We start from the raw sequence: 21,040 nt of genomic DNA on the forward strand, positions 1-21,040 counted from the left end.
CCACAGAGGAACCTACTCCCGAATATCAGTGACTCCAGAACCAGATACACCACAGAGGAACCTACTCCCGAATATCAGTGACTCCAGAACCAGATACACCACAGAGGAACCTACTCCCGAATATCAGTGACTCCAGAACCAGATACATCACAGAGGAACCTACCCAGGAATATCAGTAAGACAAGAACCAAATATGCCACAGAAAAACTTACTCCACAATATCAGAGACTTTGAAACCAGATACATGACAGAGGAACCAAATCCCTGGAATATCAGTGACTCCAGAACCAGATACACCACAGAGGAACCTACTCCCGAATATCAGTGACTCCAGAACCAGATACACCACAGAGGAACCTACTCCTGAATATCAGTGACTCAGGAACCAAATACACCACAGAGGAACCTACTCCCGAATATCAGTGACTCAGGAACCAAATACACCACAGAAGAACTTACTCCAGAATATCAGAGACTCCGAAACCAGATACATGACAGAGGAACCTACCCAGGAATATCAGTAAGACAAGAACCAAATATGCCACAGAAGAACTTACTCCACAATATCAGAGACTTTGAAACCAGATACATGACAGAGGAACCAAATCCCTGGAATATCAGTGACTCCAGAACCAGATACACCACAGAGGAACCTACTCTGGAATATCCGTGACCAGATATATCGGAATATCAGGACTTTACTCTGGAATATCAGTGACTCAGGAACCAAATACACCACAGAGGAACCTACTCCCTAATATCAGTGACTCAGGAACCAGACAAACAACAGAGTAATCTACTCTGGAATATTAGAGACTCCAGAAACAGTTATACCACAGAGGAACCAACTCTGGAATATCAGTAACTCTGGAATGAACCAGATACTCTGGAATACGAACCTACTCCAGAATATCAGTGACTCAGGAACCACCACAGAGGAACCGACTCTGCAATATTAGTAAAAAATTATTATTAGCTCTCAAAATTATTATAAGTTGTCAAAATAGTCCGTAATGCACCCAAGTGCTCCAAATCGTGCAAAAAATAAGAAGTTGCCGAGGTCTTCTCAAGTCCCTCTATAACAATGAATTGTGATAAGTTCTCTCTTCCCCCACCATCAGATGAAATTCCTGCTCACCAGATGAAAGCAGAAACTCACATAACAGGATAAATTCTCCTAAGTTGGCGGTTATATAAATCCACAACAATTAGACCCATCGTCCAGGTAGACCCATGAGTGGAATAGGATCTATTTTCTCACGGATAGGAGAATATATTGATTGTATTTTACAACCGATTGTCAAAGTTGACCTTTCCTATTTAAGGGACAGTAAACATTTCATGAACTTATTGAAGGACACTCCTATTAGGGAGGACACATTACTGGTGACCATTGATGTCTATTCCCTTTATACGGGCCTGGGCAAGGAGAATGTTCTGGATACCGGAAGAGCACTCCATTCGGGGTCTGACCTTGAACTCGAACAAAAGGAATTTTTGGCGGCAGCATTAGATTTAGCCATGTCCAACAACTATTTTTGGCACGAGGGCTCGTATTTTAATCAGATTAGGGGGGTTGCCATGGGTGCTAAATATGCAACGAGTGTGGCAAACCTCCTTGTGAGCCAATGGGAAGAATAAACTATTTTTAATAGAGAGATACCGGGGATTGCCCTTTATAAACGGTTTATTGATGACATAGTCATTGTTTGGAATGGGTCTGAGGAGAGGTTGCAAACTTTCCTCACAGATTTATACATCATTAGATATGGATTATAGTTCACCGGGAGTTGGGATTTACATCAAATTAACTTTTTAGACTTAGTGCTTATGAAGGGTTTAAAGGTGTTTAAAGGAGACAGACAGGAATAGCTACATCCCCACGGCTAGTTGTTATCACCCCAAGTGGCTTGGGGGCATCCCCAAGGGCCAATTTATGCGGATATGTTGTGGAAATTTTATTACTATTTGTGTGGACATTTTTCAGGAAATGTTTTTAGTTAAATTGCCATTGTCTCCCAGTGTCAGTTTACCGGTAATCGCTATGTACAGAGAATATTGCTTTAACTGGCATTGAGGAAAGACCTGTAATTGTGGAAACCTTCCATTAAATGGAGACTGCATATCACTCACCTGATCTCCCGAATGGCGGGCGCTCTGAGCGGATACTGCTGGAGCGAACGCTGGTCTGGATCTATGGCAGTGCGATGCGAACTCAACCACGCAAATGTATATCAAATGTATATCAGTCAGCCGGGGCCCCGGTATTCACTGGCGGAGATATGTTTGCGGTGTGGAATTCTTATCGTTTTGATAATATCTGCCCTTTTGCTGGAATAATGTCTGGCAGCTTTCTATTATGCTTGATCCGTATGATTGAAACACTGCTGCTATTTCCTTTGCAGATATAATCTCATTTACTGGAACAATAGCATAATCACTTTCAAATATGGTTTTTATGAACTATATTATATAGGATTCATTCTAACAGGTTATGACGGGAGTGCATGCGTGTGTACTGGCATGGCCGCATTCACGAGAATCCACACCAGTTCCCTTGCAGGGCCAGAGTGGGACTCATTTTCAGCCCTGGAGTTTCATGCCTTAGACCGGCCCACTTTAGTTCATGACTGGCTATATTAAAATAATGTAATTAAAACCTCAGAATATAAGTTTGCAATGGCTGCGGGCATGGTACAGGAGAATGCAGGGCTGTGGGCATGGTACAGGAGAATGCAGGGCTGTGGGCAATGTACACGAGAATGCAGGGCTGTGGGCATTGTACAGGAGAATGCAGGGCTGCGGGCATTGTGCAGGAGAATGCAGGGCTGCGGGCATGGTACAGGAGAATGCAGGGCTGTGGGCATTGTACAGGAGAATGCAGGACTGCGGGCATTGTACAGGAGAATGCAGGGCTGCGGGCATGGTACAGGAGAATGCAGGGCTGTGGGCATTGTACAGGAGAATGCAGGGCTGTGGGCATGGTACAGGAGAATGCAGGGCTGTGGGCATGGTACAGGAGAATGCAGGGCTGTGGGCATTGTACAGGAGAATGCAGGGCTGTGGGCATGGTACAGGAGAATGCAGGGCTGTGGGCAATGTACACGAGAATGCAGGGCTGTGGGCATTGTACAGGAGAATGCAGGGCTGCGGGCATTGTGCAGGAGAATGCAGGGCTGCGGGCATGGTACAGGAGAATGCAGGGCTGCGGGCATGGTACAAGAGAATGCAGTGCTGCGGGCATGGTACAGGAGAATGCAGTGCTGTGGGCATTGTACAGGAGAATGCAGTGCTGCGGGCATTGTACAGGAGAATGCGGGGCTGGGGGCATGGTACAGGAGAATGCGGGGCTGGGGGCATGGTACAGGAGAATGCGGGGCTGGGGGCATGGTACAGGAGAATGCGGGGCTGCGGGCATGGTACAGGAGAATGCGGGGCTGCGGGCATGGTACAGGAGAATGCGGGGCTGCAGGCATGGTACAGGATAATGCAGGGCTGCGGGCATGGTACAGGAGAGTGCGGGGCTGCGGGCATGGTACAGGAGAATGCAGGGCTGCGGGCATGATACAGGAGAATGCGGGGCTGCGGGCATGGCACAGGAGAATCCAGGGCTGCGGGCATGGTACAGGAGAATGTGGGGCTGCAGGCATACTACAAGAGATGCAGTGCTGCGGACATGGTACACCTGTACCATGCCCACAGCACTGCATCTCCTGTACCATGCCCGCCGCCCCACATTCTCCTGTACCATGCCCGCAGCCCCGCATTAATGGGGTTTGGAGCATGAAAACTTCGCTGTGCTGAAAAGCGCACTTGCAGATATTAATATGTGCCAAGCACCATTAATCCCTTGTACTGAAAGTACAATGTACCGCTCTTTTGTATAAAGAAATCCTAGCGAGCTCGGCAACAAAGAGAGAAAACAGGCTCAAGCTGTGTCACGGTCGATGTCCATAGAAGCAGTCCTGCCCAAGGCAGCACTCATGTTTTTTTTATAGTCAGAGAACAAAAGGGGTTTACAGGGGTGGTGGCATCAACACAACCAATCACAGACATGTATACTTTCAAAAGAACAAAAGAAAAGGGGAGTGTATGCTTAAGGACAAACCTGACCAGGTGCATGAGTTCCCAACTGTCAAGTGAAAGTGAAACAATGCACTATTACTAAAAATGGCTGCCAAACACTATACAAGGGAACAGGCCCGGATTGGCCAATCGGGAGCACCAGAACTTCTCCCGGTGGGCCGCTCGGTCCGGGGGCCGTTCCACTGGGTTGCCTTAAGATTTAAAAATGGCGCTGCCCGGCGCCAACATGTCACCTAGCATGCGCCGCCGCTTGGGAAAGGAGTCTTACATGTTCCTGAGGCCACATAGATTTAAAATTGGCGCCGCCCGGTGCCAACATGACATTGCGCATGCGCCGCCACCGCCACCACCGCTCGGGAAAGCTCGTATACGTTTGTCTATTCTCGGGAATAGCCTAACGTGTATGGCCTTTCCCTAGCGGCGGCAGGGGAGGGCGGCAGTGCATGCGCGGTGACATGTTGTCGCCGGGCGGCGCCATTTTTAAATCTTAAGGAAACCCAGTGGAATGCCCCCCGGACCGAGCGGCCCACCGGGAGAAGTCCCGGTGCTCCCGATTGCCCAATCCGGGCCTGTTCCCTTGTATAGTGTTTGGCAGCCATTTCTAGTAATAGTGCGTTGTTTCACTTTTACTTGACAGTTGGGAACTCATGCACCTGGTCAGGTTTGTCCTTAAGCATACACTCCCCTTTTCCTTTGTTCTTTTGAAAGTATACATGTCTGTGATTGGTTGTGTTGATGCCACCACCCCTGTAACCCCCTTTTTTTCTCCGACTATAAAATAAACAAGAGTGCTGCCTTGGGCAGGACTGCTTCTATGGACATCGACCGTGACACAGCTTGAGCCTGTTTTCTCTTTTTGTTACCGAGCGCACTAGGATTTCTTTATACAAAAGAGCGGTACATTATACTTTTAGTAAAAGGGATTAATGGCGCTTGCCATGTATTAATATCTGCAAGTGCGCTTTTCAGCACAGCGAAGTTTTCAGCACACCGAGCGAATTTCTATGCTCCAAACCCCATTCATTTCCACCATAGATAGGCGTAATTGTGATGACATGGATGATTATATTACTCAATCCAATGTTTTGCTGAATAGGTTTAGAGGGTATCATGATAGGTTATTGCTGCCAATCCAGGCTAGTGTCATGAATATGGATAGAAATAAATTATTAGAGGACGAATCCAAAGTGTAAGGATAAAAGTGATAACAACCTTTTTGACCAATTTTAAATCGGAACTACGAGGCCTTTGGAGCATGTCGTGAAAAAACACCGGTCATTGGTATTGAGGGACAAGACATTATCAGGTATAATCCCTAGGCAACTGAAGTTTGTGTCCTGGAGAACTCCCAACCTCCAGAATAAAATAGCACCTAACATCCACGATCCACCTAAAAAAAATGCAACTTTTGTAGATAGGCTTTTATCCTTGTAAGAGGTGTAAAGCATGTAAGACAACTATAATTGAGAAAATGAAAATTGAGAGATTCACGTTGTTTGAAACACAGAGAGAAAAAAAAAATGAATAAATTAATTTCCTGTTGCTCCACATACTGTATGTGACATATGTGATTAGGTGTCCGTGTGGATTGCAATACATGGGGCGGACAACAAGAAAACTGGCTACTAGAATAAATGAACATCTGAAAAACATTTAAAAAAAGGGTTTACAAAACACAGCCGCTCCAATCATTTTGGTACCTATCATAATAGGGACCCAAGTTTAGCCACTTTTTATGGGATTGATAGGATTGAGCCCCATTGGAGATGTAACATAAATGTCGGATATGGAATAGCTTTGCGTTAGCGAAATATGAAGTGATCTGTAGAAATATGTAGTGAATTGTAGATGTAGTGTCATTTTGGGTTAATTAATGTATTATCACACACATGTCCTGTAGTAGCATTTGAAAGGACACAGCTGGTCTCTCTGGGATAGGGTTGACACCTCGTTGCCAATTAAGGTCCCCCATGCAATTGAACAAAAATTGTCACCTTCCAGGAAGCTTCAAAGGAGACTGCTAGTCATTTTGGCTGTGGAAATCAGCAGGAGGCGGCCATAGGCTCCAAACAGTCTACAAGCATGGAGTGATACCATCAGATCAAAGGAATGTATTTTATCTCTCATAAAAGTTAAAATATTAGTGGCAGAGAGATGAAAATAATTCCTTCTCGTGGCTCACATATGGGGCTACGAGTACATATGAATTTGTGTCTGTGGCATGGGTGGGGACCTGGAGAATTGCACAAACCCGTTGTATGGCGCCTGATTTCAGCAGGCAGGCAGTGTTTGATACTGTCGCGGTCAGACCGATGCGCTGGTGTCAGAACTCCTATCCCTGGCCCAGCGTTCAGCGCCGTTCTGGGCCAATTCAACTATGGTCAGTTCAGAACACAGAACATCCTGTGGGCTGAGACGGGCACAACCCACTGGGGGTTGATTGGGTAAGGGCTAAAGTCCAGCCCACATCAACATTCCAATAAATTGGAAAATTTGAGATTTGCACATGGTTCTTCCATGAAGCCAGTTCTGAACTGGGGAGTTCCTGCACGATTTCCGGTATGCTTCTGCCAAAGAGATAACCTTAGGTAAAGTTTATTTCTGTTTTTTATTCCCTTTTATTTTTATAGCAAATTGCCAATTGTGTGTCTTCTTATCCTTTTGTATTTTTTGTAACTGCTTTTGCTTTGTATATATATTTTTTATGCACTGCCCACTTTCGGGATATTAAATTATAAAATTAATAAGTGACTTCTGTGTACTAAGCTAGGACTCATATCTCTAGAGAGATTGTTTGCATTTTAGTGCCTAATTGCTTGGTCTACGCTACATGCCAATCTGTATGCAATTGCACTGTGTGTTGGCAGATTGCATGCAGATTGTACACCAGACGGAGATCTGCGTGTGTGTGGTGTCCCAGCAGACCAGTCTGCGGACAAACTGTTGGATGGTGGCAGGCTATCATTTGTGGTGTGTGGGTGTGGGAAGAGTGATTAACACAGGGGTTCTGACTTGTAGGATAGCTGGAGGAATCCTAGTAGTGTGTGGTAATTGCTAGACTGCTCCCCCACCATTAGAGTGCACCAGATTGTATGTAAGATTTGTATCTGCCTGTGTGTGGTCAGCCAGCTGGATTGGAGTGGAGTCTCCCTCTAGTGGTGACCAAAGGCAGTGCGGGCTGTGAAAGTATTGCAGCCAATCTAATTACTTTAGGAATTTTCTTTATTTCCGTTATCCCCTTATACTCCCCCAGTCACAATTCATCACGTCTCGGTTAGCTAGTCGCCGTGGGCGTGGTCGAATCGTGACAGGAGAGGAGGCAAACAGAGAATATCGAAAAACGAAACGGAATGGATATTTGACCTCTGCATTTTGAGTTCGATAGGACATTGATTTAAATTGTTACATTTCAAATTATTAAAATGTAAAGGTGTTCCAATTGTCCCAATCCTTCCATTCTACTAGTAGGGATGATCGAACGGTTCGGGTCGACCATCGGTTCAACCCGAACATTGACTGTTGGAGGTTCGGCCGAATTCCGAACTTTTTGCTGAAAAAGTTCGGAATTCGGCAACCAGAACCGACCAAAATGCAATGGGACAGGAAATTGGCTTTAAAAGCCCGTGATTGGACCAGAACCATCAGTAAAAGTCAATTGAGGGGGCAGGAGAATGCTAGGAATGTGATTGGAGTGACTAGGGGGTCCAGAGGCCAATCATTAGTGAATACGCCCCCCAGTATATAAGATAGCCCCGCCCAATTCCCAGAATTGTAATACAGGGACATGGAAGAGAGTGGAAGCAGTTCTGTTACTTCTGCTTCAAAGTGTCATTTAGCAATTATTAGTGTGAGGAAAGGGATATCTAGTGTAGTTAGGGTGCTATTTTCCACTATAGTTAGATTTAAAAATCTAGTTTCTGTAGGGAAAGTGTTAAGTGTAAGGGGACCGTAATGTAGTGTAGGGTGAACTGACTCTGACTGCTATGGCAGGGTGACCAAACCCTTCCATGTCAGGGTGACCGCTATAGAGAAATGATCATTTCTCTTAGAACACTTATAGAACAGGATGATTGCTTCTCCCCTGTCACCCTGCTTTTTGTTGCAGGCGGTTATAGGGCTTTTTTGAGGACGTTTGGAATCAGGCATGACATCTGAGCTTCTGTGTAGGGGTATATATATATACACACCCATGTATGTATATATACACATACACATATATAGGTGTGAAAGTAGCAGAACACTATGCTTGCGCTAATGAAATAATTAACACCCATATGGTTACGCTCCTATCACACCTATATATGTGTATGCGTATAAATACATATAAGTGTGTATATATATATATATACCCCTACACAGAATTTCAGATGTTTTGCCTGCCTCCAAAGACCCCCAAAAAAATGCCCAAAAAAAACGCCTGCTGCAAAAACGCTTGCTACAAAACCGGCAAGGTGTGAAAATAGCGGAGCCATATCCCTGTTCTATATTAATTCTAATACAAACAAACTTTTTTTTTTCTGGTTCTGGACATGCTACAGAGCTGAAACTTCACAGGTACACTTTTTAGACCCCCCCAGACACTAAATCCAAAGAAACCTAATTTTTTTTTTTTTTCAATAATTTTTCAAATAATTGGCTCTCTATCAAAAATGACAATTTTTAAGAACTTTTTTTGTGTGATTAATAGTACCTGGGGCATGACCCAGAACCCTAGGCACTTTTTAGGGGCATTTATTGGGTTTTAGGGCTTCAAAATGGTGTTTTTTGATTACCGAAGTTCGGGTCCCATTGATTTCAATGGGGTTCTGAAATCCGGGCCGAACTTTCGGGAAGTTCGGGTGTTCTGGTTGAACCGAACTTTTGAAAAGTTCGATCATCCCTATCTACTAGTAGGGTTCTAATTTACTTAATTTTATTCCATCTAAATTTTTGTGGATTTCCCTTATGGAACAATCCCAACCTGCCACACTTATTAAAAATCCCTGACCCCATTGCATGGGCCAAATACAATGCAATGAAGGTCTCAGATGTCACCTCGGATCTCTCTTTCCCCTCCTTTGAACATCTCATCACTCATAACAACATTCCAACTTTGCATTTATTTAGATATCTACAGTTGTCCCACGCCTTCAGAGCCCAGTTTCCTCCTGGGAAGGTGGTGCAGTGGGATCTGGAACGGGTTTTGCGCTATGAGTGGTCAGAACAGTCTTTTTCCGTTCTGTATGCACATTTACTTCGAGGTCTCCTCTCCTGAACTCTCTGACCTGCGCAGGCACTGGGTTGGGGATGTTCCAGGCTTGGATTCAGAGGATTGGGTGAATATGTGGGAATTCCCATTCAAGATTCTTGTTTCCCTCAGAGACCGCCTCATACAGTATAAGATTGCCCATAGAGCGTACCTCACCCCCTATCGTCTTCATAAAATGCATGCCACCCCTTCCTCGGAGTGCTGGAGGTGTGGCCAGGACCTTGGTGACTTCATTCACATTTTTTGGACTTGCTCTGATCTTGCCACATACTGGTCGCAGGTAATTTCAGTGATTAATGATATTTTACAGATCTCCGTTGACCCATCTCCCAGGCTTTGCCTTTTGGGTCTGGTGGATGACTTGGTGCCCAGGGTGGCTGAACGCACTTTCTTGGGTCTGCTATGGTTTTACGCTAGGAAAAATATTACGCTACACTGGGAGCAACAGGCTCCTCCCACGCTCCCCCAGTGAAAGAAACTGGGGAATTCTGTGATACCTCTTTACAGGGATACTTATCTCCACAGAGGCTGCCCCAAGAAACATGATAAGGTTTGGGCCGGGTGGCTGGCAGACTCCTCGACAGCTGCGACTGATTAGAACCTGGCCCCTCCCCCTGCCCTGGATCCACTGTGCCGTCACATACAGAAATTTGGTCTTGATGCCTTTTGCTTTACAGCTACTCTTTTTGCTGTCCTGTACCTTTTATGCCTTGTTTTGTTGGCAGTTTACCGTATGGTGGTTTCCTAGACCCCTGTGTGGGCATCATATTGTGAATTGTGTGCTGTTATGACCGTTGTACTATGAACCAAGCTTATTGTTTTGTTCTATGTGTTTTAAACAAATAAAAAGATTTTGAAACAAAAACATTTTTTGTGGATTGAGAATTCATTTTCACCTACCGTATATACTCGAGTATGAGCCGACCCAAATATAAGCCGAGGCACCTCATTTTACCACAAACAACTGGGAAAACTTATGGAAAGAGTATAAGCCTAGGGTGGGAATAGCAGCAGCTACCGGACCCAACTGGACCACCACTAGACCCAAAATAGGGGCTGTGGACATGGTACAGGAGATGCAGGGCTGTGGACATGGTACAGGAGATAGTACAGGCATGGCACAGGAGATGGTACAGGAGATGGTACAGGCATAGTACAGGAGATGGTACAGGCATGGCACAGGAGATAATTAAGGCATGGTACAGGAGATGGTACAGGCAAGGCACAGGGGATGGTTCAGGCATTGCACAGGAGATGGTACAGGAATGGTACAGGAGATGGTACAGGCATGGCACAGGGGATGGTTCAGGCATTGCACAGGAGATGGCACAGGAGATGGTACAGACATGGTACAGGAGATGGTACAGGCATGGCACAGGGGATGGTTCAGGCATTGCACAGATGGTACAGGCATGGTACAGGAGATGTTACAGGAATGGTACAGGAGATGGCACAGGCATGGCACAGATGGTACAAGCATGGAACACATGATGGTACAGACATGGCAGAGATGGCACAGGCATGGCACAGATGGTACAGGCATGGCATAAGGGATGCTTCAGGCACTGCACATATGGTACAGGCATGGCACAGATGGTACAGGAATTGCACAGATGGTACAGGCATGGCATAGGGGATGGTTCAGGCATTGCACAGATGGTACAGGCATGGCACAGATGGTACAGGCATGGAACAGGAGATGGTACAGGAGATGCAGGGCTGCGAGCATGGTACAGGAGAATCTCCTGTACCATGCCCGCAGCACTGGTCTCCTGAGGAGATGCAGGGGCTGCGGAGGAGTCTCACTTACCTTTTGGTGAGGTGCCATACAGTTAAAAATGGCGCTGCCCGGCGCCAACACGTCACCACGCATCTGCCCGGGAATACCCGTACATGTACGGGCTTTCCTGAGCGGCAGCGGCACATGCGCACCGACCGGCGAACAGGTAAGCGAAACTGTGACTCGAGTATAAGCTGAGGGGGCTTTTTTAGCATAAAAAACCATGCTGAAAAAGTCGGCTTATACTCGAGTATATACGGTACAGTATATGTCTTTTTATCCGGTCATTTATCTATTGCCATGGTGATTTAATTACTGGGCTGGATTCTCCAAAGTTCCCACTAGATGGGGCTAAACTTAATTGGGCGTTTCCTGACGTCTATAATAGGAGCGTTTAGTTGAATCTAGACTCCTGATGCCTATGTATATCATTTAGGATTGTTGGTCTGGTTAATTTTAGTTTAACAATCGTATTAATATTTATAAATTAATCTAGGCAGTGCGATTTAGCTTCCTGCGTCACTGTATCATTGGTGGATGTAATCAACTGTTTTTAAATACGGCTTAGGATTGCAATGGATTTTAAGTCCTCCTATGGCGGTAGTATAAATAGAAGGAAGGGAAGTGTCCGGTCATGTGACCCCCTGATGATGCCAAACGTACTGACGAAACTCATAGGGTGTGTACAAGTCGACACGTCACGTCCGCCATCTTGGAACACAGGTGGAACGCAAATCGGCATCCCTGCCATGTGAGAAAAGTTTGTTTGTTGTTGTTCTTTAAATCTACGCTATTAATAAATGGTAAAAATTCTACACCTGGAAGAGTTTTCGGTTTTTCCCTAACATTATGGTTCGCCACTTTGGAGTCACTATGTGATTGGAGTGGAATGCTGAGGGGAAACATCCAGTTTATGGGAGAATATATCCTGTTATGCGTGTTTATACTTGTATCTGGTGAGAAGGAATTTCATCTGATGGTGGTGGAAGAGAACTCTTATCAGGAGTCATTCTTATAGAGGGACTTGTGAAGACTTCTGCAGCTTCTTCCTTTTTGCACGATTTGGAGCACTCGGTGCATTATGGACAAATTGTATTCATTTCCAGAGCGCGGATTTTTATTAATTTTCATATCACAGATTGACGCTATACAATCTATTTGTTTGTTTATTGCGTTATCGGGATTTCACGAAGTTTGATTGTGTGATAATTATTTATTTTTAATTATTTACAGAGTTTTTTACCTCGTGTGCACAGGTGGAGGGTAGATTTATACCTTTTATTTGTTCTGGAATATCAGTGACTCCAGAATGAACCAGATACTCTGAATATCAAGGACAGAGGAACCTACTCTGGAATATCCGTGATTCTGGAACCAGATACAACACAGAGGAACCTACTCTGGAATATCCGTGACTCAGGAACCGGATACACCACAGAGGAACGTACTCTGGAATACCCGTGATTCTGGAACCAGATACAACACAGAGGAACCTACTCTGGAATACCAGTGATTCTGGAACCAGATACAACACAGAGGAACCTACTCTGGAATATCCGTGATTCTGGAACCAGATACAACACAGAGGAACCTACTCTGGAATATCAGTGACTCCAGAATGAACCAGATACTCTGAATATCAAGGACAGAGGAACCTACTCTGGAATATCCGTGATTCTGGAACCAGATACAACACAGAGGAACCTACTCTGGAATATCCGTGACTCAGGAACCGGATACACCACAGAGGAACGTACTCTGGAATACCCGTGATTCTGGAACCAGATACAACACAGAGGAACCTACTCTGGAATACCAGTGATTCTGGAACCAGATACAACACAGAGGAACCTACTCTGGAATATCCGTGATTCTGGAACCAGATACAACACAGAGGAACCTACTCTGGAATATCGGTGACTCCAGAATGAACCAGATACTCTGAATATCAAGGACAGAGGAACCTACTGCAGAATATCAGTGACTCCGGAACCAGATACACCACAGAGGAACCTACTCTGGAATATCAGTGACTCAGGAACCGGACACACCACAGAGGAACTGAAAGAGTGTATCAACGTGCCTTACTGAAATATTATATTTTCATAATACATTTCAGCTCATGCCCATTCTACGATGGAATGTGGGCTCTTGCAAATGACATTAACTAGTCATTTGACACACCTCATTCATACACCCTGGTCCCTTGGCAGTTGGATATTTTGCATATAGACGACAAGACATTGATAGGTGTTGACATGTTAAACACCTTTTCATTCATTCATTTGGAAACTTAACAAGTTAAGGCTTCGCATAGAGATTACTGACACCACCTAAACACAATTGACAATTGCTTACATTAACACATCATACAGCTGAACACAGACGGAGCGGCTCTCCCACAAAACACAATTTCAGACACAAGACACCTCATATTGACACAGATGTATAGGGAACACAAGGACCTTTTCATGTATTGTTTTCTGTGAGATATGTTCTATTGTTAAATTGACCCATGAATTGTAACCAGTTTAAAGCAGTTTTTGCCGCTCAAAACTTCCCTTAAATATGAGCGAAACTTGAAATAAATTAGATGTGTCTACGCTTTGCTTAAGTGCTCTGTGTCCTCGCATCTCCTGGCCGGAAGAGAGAGAATTCACTATACAGGGGGGTTAGCAACTGAAGGGCTGTATATCATCTGGTAATTGCCTCCTGACGAGATTTGAGCTAACAGGAACCTACTCTGGAATATCCGTGACTCAGGAACCGGATACACCACAGAGGAACCTACTTTGGATATCAGTGACTCCAGAATGAACCAGATACTCTGAATATCAAGGACAGAGGAACCTACTGCAGAATATCAGTGACTCCAGAACCAGATACACCACAGAGGAACCTACTCTGGAATATCAGTGACTCCAGAATGAACCAGATACTCTGAATATCAAGGACAGAGGAACCTACTGCAGAATATCAGTGACTCCGGAACCAGATACACCACAGAGGAACCTACTCTGGAATATCAGGGACTCAGAAACCGGATACACCACAGAGGAACCTACTCTGGAATATCCATGACTCAGGAACCGGATACACCACAGAGGAACCTACTCTGGAATATCCGTGACTCCGGAACCAGATACACCACAGAGGAACCAACTCTGGAATATCAGTGACTCCGGAACCAGATACACCACAGAGGAACCTACTCTGGAAAATCAGTGACTCAGGAACCGGATACACCACACAGGAACCTACTCCAGAATGTCAGTGACTCAGGAATAAGATACACCCCGGGAGGAACTTACTCCAGAATATCAGTGACTCAGGAATCAGATACACCACAGAGGTACCTATTCTGGAATATCAATGACTCCGGAAACAGTTAAACCACAGAGGAACCTACTCTGGAATATCAGTGACTCCGGAATGAACCAGATACTCTGAATATCATTGACAGATACTCTGAAATATCAGTGACTAAGGAACCAGATACACCAGGAGGAGGTTCTTGAAGGGTATTTTGGGTGTTTATTGGGGAAGGTGAGGGGAGTTTTTGCTGTCCTCGTGGTTTTTCGTGTTTCATTCACCATCAGTGTTCTTCTCCCTTGTGCAGCAATGAAGGGAAGTAGGGGAGACTCACATCCTCTCATGTAGAAGTTTTGGCCGGCAGTGCGGTCTGCGCTCAGTTCTCTGTCACACAACACTCATTATATTGCAGCTCATAGCTGGAAGGAATGCCAAACAGGAAACAATTAGTGAAAAGGGAAAATTAGTAATAGAATTGTTTTCTTGAAGCTGAAGTTTAGTGAGGAGGAACCGTACAAATGTGCCAGAGTGACGGGAAGGCCAGAACTTCACTTTTCACTAAAAGATATTGGGGTTCCAGAGCTGAATGTTTCATGATAAAGCAAAGATCTCTGCTGAGAAGAAAATGGAGGCCATGAATGATAGGAAAGCAGCTGTGGAATTCAGGAGAATCCCCAGATAGTGCATCCAGGGAATGGAAGAATTCGGTCAGGACAGAAGAAGACTGGAGATGTTCAGAGGCGAGGCGACTCGGTAGGAAAGTTGTTCTGAACAGAGGCGACTCGGTAGGAAAGTTGTTCTGGACAGAGGCGACTCGGTAGGAAAGTTGTTCTGGACAGAGGCGACTCGGTAGGAAAGTTGTTCTGGACAGAGGCGACTCGGTAGGAAAGTTGTTCTGGACAGAGGCGACGCGGTAGGAAAGTTGTTCTGGACAGAGGCGACTCGGTAGGAAAGTAATCATATTGAGCCAGAAGGTTTTTATAATTCTGGCCATGGCTCCAGTTTAGGAGATTCAACATTTAGATATGCCCAGAACCTCTGCAGGGTCTTTACTGCCAAGTCATTTTCCCAATAGGAACAGCTGTTCCAGGTGAGATTTCCACCTAACTTGTAGAGATTTCTTCTTACTTCCTGTTGTCTCATGGACAGGAAGTGAGGAAAAATCTCTCCAATAGGAAGACAGAAAACACGAAGGAGCACCAAACTAAATGGTGAAAGATTCCAAGTAGCGTTTATGATTCATACCATGACCCCATAGAACGGCCAATGCATCCCCTCGTCTCTTCATCAGGGCCTGCAATAGTTATCAGGGCTTGAATAGACAAATCCATATTACGTCTCGCTTGTTTGCTTGTGGGGTGTCGATGGGAAGGAGTCTCCCAATAAAAACAGGGGCAGCACAACAAGCTATGTAATACACACTGGGATGGGAACTCCTTTCACCGAGTCCATTTATGCCCTACTGAAGGAAAGCATGTTGTCCCACGAAGTGCATTGGCTGTTTTATGAGGTCATATTATGAATCATTTGTTGGACTCTTCCATCATCTGGTTTGGTGCTTCTTTGTGTTTTCATGTTTTGAGTCCCATTTTGGGTATCCATCGGGAGGAGCCACTTTACCAGAGTCAGTCGGCTCTGAGAATGAAGAGGTTTTCCTTGTGTAGCTCTAACCCCCGGGGCCCCTGGTAGGAGCTGGTTCTTCCCTAAAAGTGCAGAGGCCACCCACCATCACAAACGCCAGTCCTTACACTCCGGCTCCCATAACTCCCCCCCCTAGGTCTAGGGCAAGGGTGCTAAACCTGTGGCCCTCCAACTCTTGCAGAACTACTACCAAGTCTCATCCTGCCCCTGCCTTTGGGAGACATGCTTGTAACTGTCAGCCTTGCAGTGCCTCATGGGACTTGTAGTTTCACTACAGCTGGAAGGCCACAGGTTGAGCACCGACGGTCTAGGGCAGGGATGGCGAACCCTGCCACCCCAGATGTTTTGCAACTACATTTCCCATGATGCTTATGCACTCTGCAGTGTAGGTGAGCATCATGGGAAATGTAGTTCCAAAACATCTGGGGTGCCAAGGTTCACCATCACTGGTCTAGGGGATGTCTTTTGAAATGTATTGCTTGAAGAACTTTAAACAGGAGAGGGGTCAGGGCATTGGATCCTCCAAAACATTTCCACAGTAATTAGAGGACACTCTTCTCTCTAGGGTTCTTCTGGGGAGACGGGGGATGGACCGTACCCTGAGAGCCATCTCAGTCCACAGCTACCTCTGGTACATACATCCCAAAAGCACACTGTCACCAGGGATCACAATTTACAGACAATATTCACAAGTCCCCAGGACGGCTGCCCACCTTCCGGCTTCCTCTGGACACAGTCCAGTGAAGGAGACCTTCTTCAGACCCTTATGGAGAAGTCCCACAGCCGGCTCCTCAAGAACATTGTTTCAGGCTCTCTGACCTCAAAGAATAGCTACATTGTCTACAGGCAGCCTCAGGCCTCCAGAGGAGGGGGGAAGCAAACTCCCGGCTTGTCAAAATGTAATAACATTAGAAGACCACGGAGTCCATGGAGTTCTTTAGATGACCACATAGTCCATGGAGTTCTTTAGAAGACCACATAGTCCATGGAGTTCTGTAGAAGACCACGGAGTCCATGGAGTTCTTTAGAAGACCACGGAGTCCATGGAGTTCTTTAGAAGACCACATCGTCCATGGAGTTCTTTAGAAGACCACATCGTCCATGGAGTTCTTTAGAAGACCACATCGTCCATGGAGTTCTTTAGAAGACCACATAGTCCATGGAGTTCTTTAGAAGACCACATAGTCCATGGAGTTCTTTAGAAGACCACATAGTCCATGGAGTTCTTTAGAAGACCACATAGTCCATGGAGTTCTTTAGAAGACCACATAGTCCATGGAGTTCTTTAGAAGACCACATCGTCCATGGAGTTCTTTAGAAGACCACATCGTCCATGGAGTTCTTTAGAAGACCACATCGTCCATGGAGTTCTTTGGAACATTTGGAGGGCGGTTTTCTAAAGAAATATTTCAGCAACTCAATAGCGGGATCCCAACGATGACGTCACATGGAAATCGTGTGACTGCCAATTGGAGAGACCCAGGCCTCTTTTCAGTGTCAGCCTGCTAGAGGATAGGATGTCCCCCTCCCCCCCCGGCAAAGGGAAGAGCGGATTCCCTAAGACTGCCGCTGCCCATGCCAACCAGGGGCAATACATATACTGCAGCTGGGCACCACGTGCAGACAAAATAAAGCACATGTACATCATTTTACCGACTCCAGTTTAGGGGCACGCAGCCCCCCCCCTTATGACTGCTGTGTCCACTGAACACAGCAGATTCCGGATCCCAGTAATCAGGGGATCGCTATGCAATCACATCATCACAATGTCAACAAAGTTGTTACAAATGAATTCATTCATAACAGCTGTGTTTCCTTATGCTGTGATTGGCCCACAGCTATTACCCGGTACCTGGACCAATCACAGCACCCTGTACCATGTGATTAGCTGTAGCCAATCACAGATCACTACTGAGCACAGCTGTCACCAATGGAACTCATTGATGACAGCTGAAAGCCTTGTTATTACAATGATCTTCATTCTAACAGCAAAGTGTAAAAAAATATTAATTACAACTTCAAAAAACTCCCCATTCCTCGTACTAAATACCTCGGACTGTCTACTTTCTAGAAAGGGGTGATTTGGGGGGTATTTGTACTGGGGTGGTGATTTTGGGAATATTCATACTGGGGTGGTGATTTTGGGGGTATTTGTACTGGGAGGGGGTGATTTGGGGGGTATTTGTACTGGGGTGGTGATTTTGGGGGTATTTGTACTGGGGGGGGGGGGTAATTTGGGGGGTATTTGTACTGGGGGTGATTTGGGGGGTATTTGTACTGGGCGATTTCCCCAGTGAATGGAACTCTCAAGGTGGACAATGTCTTGCACCCAACCTTGTGGAAAAGTTTGGGGATAGCACTTCCTTTGTAGTTGAGGTGCAGGACAGTCAAGTTCCTCCACCCCAAACTCTGCTCATCCATGTCTTTATGGACCTTGCTTTGTGCACTGGTGCGCAGTCATGTTGGAACAAGAAGGGGCCATCCCCAAACTCCTCCCACAAAGTTGGCAGCATGAAATTGTCCAAAATGTCTTGGTATGCTGACGCCTTAAGAGTTCCCTTCACTGGAACTGAGGGGCCAATCCCAACCCCTGAAAAACAACCCCACACCGTAATCCCCCCTCCCCCCACACCATAATCCCCCCTCCACCAAATGATTGGACCAGTGCACAAAGCAAGCTCCATAAAGACCCATGTTAAGATTGGCTGTGATTGGCCATCATTTGCTTTGGGCCGGTTGGGAACTGCTGGTTACCGAGCCCCTCTGCTGGTTTTTGGTGAATTTGAACCCAATGGATGGATTGCTCAGGGGGTCGAAATGGGATAAAGTGTATTTGAGGACTTTATTTCCCTCTTCTCCAGTCCCACCGGCACCATTGGGGGTCACAGACACGTCAGAGACTGGTGGAAGTCCCGGCTCCGCTGAGGAGGTCCCGGCTTCCTTTAGAATCACTTTGAGAAGAGGAAACCATCTTCAAGGCCCAATGGAACCTCTGACAACCCTACCCCCCCCCCCATTTCCACCCAGGAGATTGTGACTCACCTGTACATTCCATATCATGTAGGACAGCACATGACATGCATTATGGGTGGAGCCTCCAGGTGACTGGACACTGGTAACCTTTTGAGGACACCCCTCCCCCGTTCTCTGCGTCCTCAGTAGTGTAGCAAGCAATGCAGAAGAAACCAAGGACGGGATGGGACGGGAGGGTGGCATGTCCTCCCAGATATGGAATTATAAGGAAAGTCACAATTCCTCTTACCTTACCTGGTACAGTACAGACCACCCATTCCTACATCATGGGGGGGGGGGGGGCGTCCCACAGCCATGAAGAGAAGGGGGGGGCAACAGAACTACGCCAAGGCGCCCAAAAACTGCTTCACCAGAAGATTGGAAATTGTAGAAAAAAGTATGAACAGAAGAGCAGGCGGAGGGATTGTAATGTTCCGGTACCTTTGGTACCCTAAATTACACTTTCCACAAGTGTATGCGCCCCACCATTTACTTTTGGAAAGGTGCGCATACACCTTTAAGACTGGAGCTGTCATCACCCAGCGCCGGACTAGATGGCTATTTAAAGCGCCGGTTCTCACTCACATGTGTTCGTTCAAACACCTTTACCTGGATGCTAACCTTGCTTGAAGCTTCCATGCTTGCAAGCTTACTTCGCTGACGGAACCTCGCTGCGCTGATCCCTGTATCCCGCTACTGGATCATCCGCCTCTCCTGAAACACCCTTCGGCTGTATCGCTAATAGTGCTAAGTACCCCGCAGGGGAATTCTCTATAAACTTATACTAAGCTTACACTATCTAGCTCTGCATAGTAAAGACTGTTTATCACATCTGCATAACTAGATTGCTAGCTCTTGAGACTACTGCTACTTTTCTGCACTGGGTTGATCTCTTTTGTATGTCCACCTGCTATTCTATCATCTGCTATCATACAACATTGCTAAACCTTCCTGCATCCATCTGCTACTGTCTCACCTTCAAGTGTCTATCACCTATCACCTCCACTCAACCTATCCCTCAACCTTCATCATTGTGTTACCACATACATAAAGTCACTCTAGGAACCAGCTTGCTAATTGTGTGTATTTACTGGCTGAAATAAGACCTTCCACACATGATGAGTCATTGAGGTTGGGAATGGTATCTCAGCATATCTCTTACATGACTACTGACGTGGAACTATTTCTGCAGCTGAAAATCCACACCATATAAGAAACGCAGGAGCGTTACAGATTGAACGAACCTAAAAATGGATTCAGCAGAAATAACCACTCAGGTGACACAATTAAAACAGCAAGTATCTGCGTTAATACACGCACTTGCTGAATTAAAAGAAGACAATCAGGCTCTGTCGCAGCAGGTAATTAGACTGACACAACTTACCTCTGCTCAGTCCCCTGAACCCAAGATAAATCCCCCTTTGGTATTTACAGGCGATCGCAAAAAATTTCGCGAATTTAAAAACGCATGTGAGTTACTTTTTTTGCTAAAACCTCGTACCTACCTTACTGATCACATTAAGGTTTGTACTATTATTTCTTACCCATCAAGCGATCCTCGAGCCTGGGCAGATTCTCTTTTTGAGAAAAACGACCAGCTTCTCAACTCCTATGCCTTGTTCCTGGCAGAGCTCACTAGCCTATATGATGACCCCAATAGGCAGAGTACTGCTGATCTTCAGTTAAGATCCTTGAAACAAGGAAGGAGGCCTGTAGAAGACTTTGTCGCAGAGTTCAAGAGATGGACCCTTGATTCAGAATGGAATGATGCATCTCTGAAAACCCAATTTAGGCTTGGCCTATCAGAAGCCGTTAAGGACGAGCTCGCCCGAGCGGATCTGCCAAAAACCCTGGATGCATTAATACAACTCAGTATTACCATAGATAGAAGACTACGAGAAAGAAAGGCTGAAAAGATGGGAATGCCATTATCCGTTTCCTCTCGGAGTCTGGCCGTTCCT

General features: G+C 45.8%; 1 protein-coding gene across 1 annotated transcript in view; it reads right to left on the reverse strand.

Annotated features, from left to right (window-relative positions):
* Positions 1 to 21,040, reverse strand: part of ACAP1 (ArfGAP with coiled-coil, ankyrin repeat and PH domains 1) — a 76,522-nt gene that overhangs the window by 47,308 nt on the left and 8,174 nt on the right. The window lies entirely within an intron of this gene.

The sequence above is a fragment of the Pelophylax lessonae genome, assembly GCF_965119305.1.
Source record: "Pelophylax lessonae genome assembly, chromosome: 4".
Taxonomy (NCBI): Eukaryota; Metazoa; Chordata; class Amphibia; order Anura; family Ranidae; genus Pelophylax; species Pelophylax lessonae.